Source organism: Neltuma alba, unplaced genomic scaffold, assembly GCF_004799145.2.
Source record: "Neltuma alba isolate B1F8T4 unplaced genomic scaffold, ASM479914v2 tig00000610_pilon, whole genome shotgun sequence".
Taxonomy (NCBI): domain Eukaryota; kingdom Viridiplantae; phylum Streptophyta; class Magnoliopsida; order Fabales; family Fabaceae; genus Neltuma; species Neltuma alba.
The window spans coordinates 72,501-77,500 of record NW_021632113.1 but is presented as its reverse complement, the minus strand read 5'-3'; the positions used below and the strand labels follow the sequence as shown (position 1 = coordinate 77,500).

General features: G+C 30.0%; 2 non-coding genes across 2 annotated transcripts; one reads left to right on the top strand and one right to left on the bottom strand.

Moving 5' to 3' along the window:
- The first annotated feature begins 595 nt into the window (after positions 1–595).
- On the top strand, positions 596–669 carry TRNAD-GUC (transfer RNA aspartic acid (anticodon GUC)). The gene has a single exon. It is a non-coding gene; the product is annotated as a tRNA-Asp (tRNA).
- A 3,498-nt stretch (positions 670–4,167) lies between these two features.
- TRNAC-GCA (transfer RNA cysteine (anticodon GCA)) lies at positions 4,168–4,238 on the bottom strand. The gene has a single exon. It is a non-coding gene; the product is annotated as a tRNA-Cys (tRNA).
- Between the last annotated feature and the right edge of the window lie 762 nt (positions 4,239–5,000).

Here is a 5,000-nt window from a genome sequence, read left to right as displayed (position 1 = left end):
CCCTGGGGGTAGGGTACTACGAAAGGAAGTTGATCGTGGATTATCAATAAGGACTTAAATTGATTTTTCCTGGGTCGATGCCCGAGCGGTTAATGGGGACGGACTGTAAATTCGTTGGCAATATGTCTACGCTGGTTCAAATCCAGCTCGGCCCAATAATTCGCCGATCCACCATGAAATGATGTAACCATTTGTTGTTCTCCGGAAATGCCCAATGAGCTTTGATACACAAGAATAAAAATCTGCTACATCCCTACCACTATTTATTTTTTTACGTATTTTTTCCACAAATTAAGATCTTGCTAATGATCTAGATTCATATCAAGATCTGTAAGTATAAAGTCTAAATAAAAAGAGACTCTTTTTTATTTTCATTGATTTATTGAAAGATTTATTTTCAATCGATTTGGAAATAACAAACAGATTACTAGTAATCCGTGTAGATCTCGCTAAAGTGCATATCCATATAAAAAAAGAATATCAATATATTAGTCCCGCCTCCGCCAGTTAGAACAAGACAATTCTAATCTAAAATCGAAATAGAAAAGGTTTGAATGAAATCGTAAGAATATGCATGCTGTACATTTTTTTTCCTGGGATTGTAGTTCAATTGGTCAGAGCACCGCCCTGTCAAGGCGGAAGCTGCGGGTTCGAGCCCCGTCAGTCCCGACGGATAGAAATCCAATAAAAAAATACATCAATTCATTTCTTCTGTGAAAGGGAGTCAAAATAACAAACATAATCTCATTCCTAACAGGGATCTCCCCTTTTTTTCTTTTTTTCGTTTCACATTTCTCATCAAACCAACAGGGTAATTTCCATTTCTTCAACTAATACTGATTGATGGAAAAGAAACATATGTGGATTAGCACAATTATTAGTAGCCTCATATTCAGGATTCCAAGAGAAGGAGATACCATACTACTAGACCTGGCTTTTTCGATTACTCCTGATCTGTGTAATGAAATAGAGTACTATAGAATATGTTTACAGCGAACACACACACACAAATGGAATTTGCACGATACAAAAAAAAAGGAGTTCCTTTGATTTTGATAGAACACTTTAGGATTCAAAGTTTATCCTTTGCTGGCTCCGATTTTGTATAATCTCAAGTACTAAGTACCTATTTCAATTCCTAATTATTTGCATTTTAAACAATCTATCTCATTCCAATTTCACACTGAACTTTTGATATATGTTTATCCTATTACTAATTGAAGGATGAGAATATTAAAAAAAAGTAAAGGAATTTTTGATTGGATCAGAAATCCATTTTTGAATTGGGTATGGATAAAAGATCTTCCTATGTTATACTATTCAATTCTTGACGATGAATCGATTTGATAGTTCAGATATTGTTATTCATGATATTGATCCGATTCGATATCATCGAGATGTAATTTATACCATTGAATTTACCGACGAAAGATTTATCATCTCTATGGGATTAAATCCCGAGTTATTGCGAATTAAAGAGAAATCTAACGATGAGATTATGGAAGTAAATATTCTCGCATTTATTGCTACTGCACTGTTCATTCTAGTTCCTACTGCCTTCTTACTTATAATTTACGTAAAAACGGTAAGTCAAAGTGATTAATTTGACTTAAACTTTACTTCTTAGTTCTTATCAATGCAATGATGGAAGAAAAAATGAAAAAGGATTTCAATTTTGCGTCTTACTCTTAAATGAAATGATCGGACTAGAATCAGCAGTATTCTATGAAATCTGATAGTATGGTAGAAAGAAAAAAATCTATTTCTTTCTACTATACTATCTATTATTGTAGTGTATAAAGTTTTACTCTATGAAGATAGAGGTTTAATATGAATCGATTTTCAATATCTATCTTCATATATATAGAACATCAATCACATATATGTAATGCACATAGCGTCCCAATTTTTTTGTTTATTTGTATTGGTTCCAATCAATCTGAAATAATCAAAAGGCAACTCTTTTTCGTCCGATTCGAATTTCTAGATTTCTGATTATTTTCAAGACCAATCCCGGTATCATATTAAAAAAATCAAATAATCTTTTTTTTTTATTTTTAGCATTCCAAAGAAGTAATTGATTAAGAAGAAGTAATTGATATTGATTAAATTAAATAGTTAACAGATGATCCAGGGGTTTTCTATGGGAAACTTTTTCCTATTTCGAAAATTTTAGTAAAACCCAACGGATTTTTAACGTTTGAACTATGATATGAAATGAAAACAGAAATCCAATTTTGAAACTCAAATAAATAAAAAACCAAATAATAAAACAAGCGATAAGCACGTAATATGTGACTCGCCTAAGGCAACGTCAATATCTTATTATGTGTAGTATCTCCTTAGACAACTACTACGTCTATCTTGTTTCCTATAGAAAGCGTGTATCCGCGCTTAATAACTAATAAAAAAACGGGTTCCGCGGTTCCTCATTGTCCATATATAACTTTGGTAAGAGCCAGTTCATCGAAATTTTAGAAAGAATAAAGAATTTGGTAAGTTTCCGATTATTTGTATTACCTTGACTTTCCAAATACGAACATGGGGAAAAGTCAAATATTTGTTTAATTGAAAGAGTATTTTCTTTTTCTATATTATCCATAGAATACATTATTCCATTCGAATACACTATAATTCCGAAATGCAGATATTTTTGAATTCCATTTAGAAATTGAATTAATGAATTAAATAGAAAAATAAAATTTCAGAACCCATCTATAAGGATACAGTTTGATTTTCGTTTTTTCCCTCAACTCAATTAGTAGTATTTTTAGAGTCCACTTCTTCCCCATACTACGAGGGAAAGGGAAAATGTAAAGACTACCATTAAAGCAGCCCAAGCGAGGCTTACTATATCCATGTAAATTATGTCTCCTATTTCTATCAATATGAAGGAATTATTTCATTTTTGTTATTGTTCACTAATAATAAATAAATAATAGTGGAATCACTGGGACAGAGTCAAAAAGGGATTCTGATTCTGGCCTAACATCATTGACCAAAGAATCCAATAAATCCAATTATAACATCTAACAAGTTCTTATATGATTTTATGATTTCTAGTATAATCAGAAAACATTAAGTACAAACAAAATATCCGGAGACACCCTTGGAAGTATTAAGGGAATGAATGTTACTAACAGGTAGGAATAATAAGACCTATGCTTTTTTTTGTTGCCCTCGATTTCATTAAGTAAAAAATATATATATATATATATAGAATCAAGATAGATCACTTCGCATACTCTTATTTTCATTTAATCTAATCCTTACCGTCTCCCGATTGTCTCTGTAAAACAATCGGAAGACAGCCGAATAAATTCTTTCACTCGGGGTTGCCGAAAAGAAAGAATTCTTTTTTCTTTTTAATTAAATTTGAATTTTGAAAATATTAAATATTATTAATTTATAAATATTTAAAATTTTCAAAATATTAAGATTTCTATTTCATTTTTCAATTTATTAGAATATTTAATTATAATATTCTTTTTGAATAAAATGGAATATGAATATAATGAATAGAATATTATTTATTTAATATATTTAAAATATTGAATTTATATTATTAATTATTTTATTATTAATTTGATATTTATATAATTATTAATTTGATATTTATATATTAGAATTTTGAATTTAATTTTAATAGATATTTAAATTTAATTTAATATTTTTTTTTATTCTAAATGGATTTTCTATTTAGAATTTAGAAATAGAAAAAGAAATAATAAAAAAGAAAGCCAATTAGCTATTCAATCTAACTAATATTGAATAAATGTCGGAGTGCTCATATATTTTCAGGAGTCTGTATACAAAGTTTTTTTCGCCCCTTCCCCAACTAAAAATGGAATTTGATTCCCTGTCCGATCTATATCTATCCCTATCCAATCGAATTCAAGACCCAGTCAGTAGACAGACACTACATTAGTAGTGGAGTGGAAGGACTATCATATCAAGATTTACCGATTCCTTTTCACTACTAGAATCTTTCTTGAATTCTTGAATCCGAGACGTAAGGATTTATAGAATTTTAAAGAATAAAACCTGCAAATGCTTAGAATTTAGAATCAAGGAAGTCTCAAGAGTCCCTTTCCCCCGCTTGCTTCTGCTGGAAAAAAAATTGTCAAGTTTTATATCAAGAAAACGGAATAAGCTATTTTGTCGATCAGGCGACACCCGGATTTGAACTGGGGAAAAAGGATTTGCAGTCCCCCGCCTTACCGCTCGGCCATGCCGCCAAAATGATACAAAAAAAATATATGAGAATACCCCCAAAAAACTAAAAAAGGGGGTTCTAAACTTCTTTTTTTTTATTTGTTTGTATCTTCGATTCTGTTTTCCTTAATCCCATTCTTAAAAGAGACCCTTCCCCCCTTTTTTCTATTGATATTGAAAAAAACAAACGTGCATTTTCAGTCAAAAAAGCTAAAATTCAGGACAAATCGGAACCATTAACTATTAATTCATGAATGATTCTTCAATTTAAATTCAAAAATGGAAATTCAAAAAAAAAATGGTTTTTTCCTAATGAGATAAGAAAATCCAAATTGAGACATAACTAATCAGTATTTATTTTTCAAGAAAAAAATCCCATTTCAATTATAACAGCAATTATCGGTATATGTAAACCCTAGAACATAAATTGTTACACAGATATTATCTAATCGGGTATCTTATCCGTATATAATGCCTATAAGAAAGGAATTTTCAAAAGAAGGGAATTTTCAAGAAACTTTCGTACTTGCATCTTTTTTACAAGTTTTTATTAAATAGATTGAATAGAAAATAAATAAATAGATTGAATAGAAAATACAAATTTAACACGACATGTGCTGTTCCAAATGAATAGGACTGCAATAAAGGAAGAAACATCTATATAGATAACTATAGCTAGACTAGAGTTATATCTGCGCATGTTTAATAAATCCAAGCCTTATTACGCACCTCAATTCTAGTCTACAGATTCTACTAAAAAAATAGGTAAAATCTTCTCTCTTCTT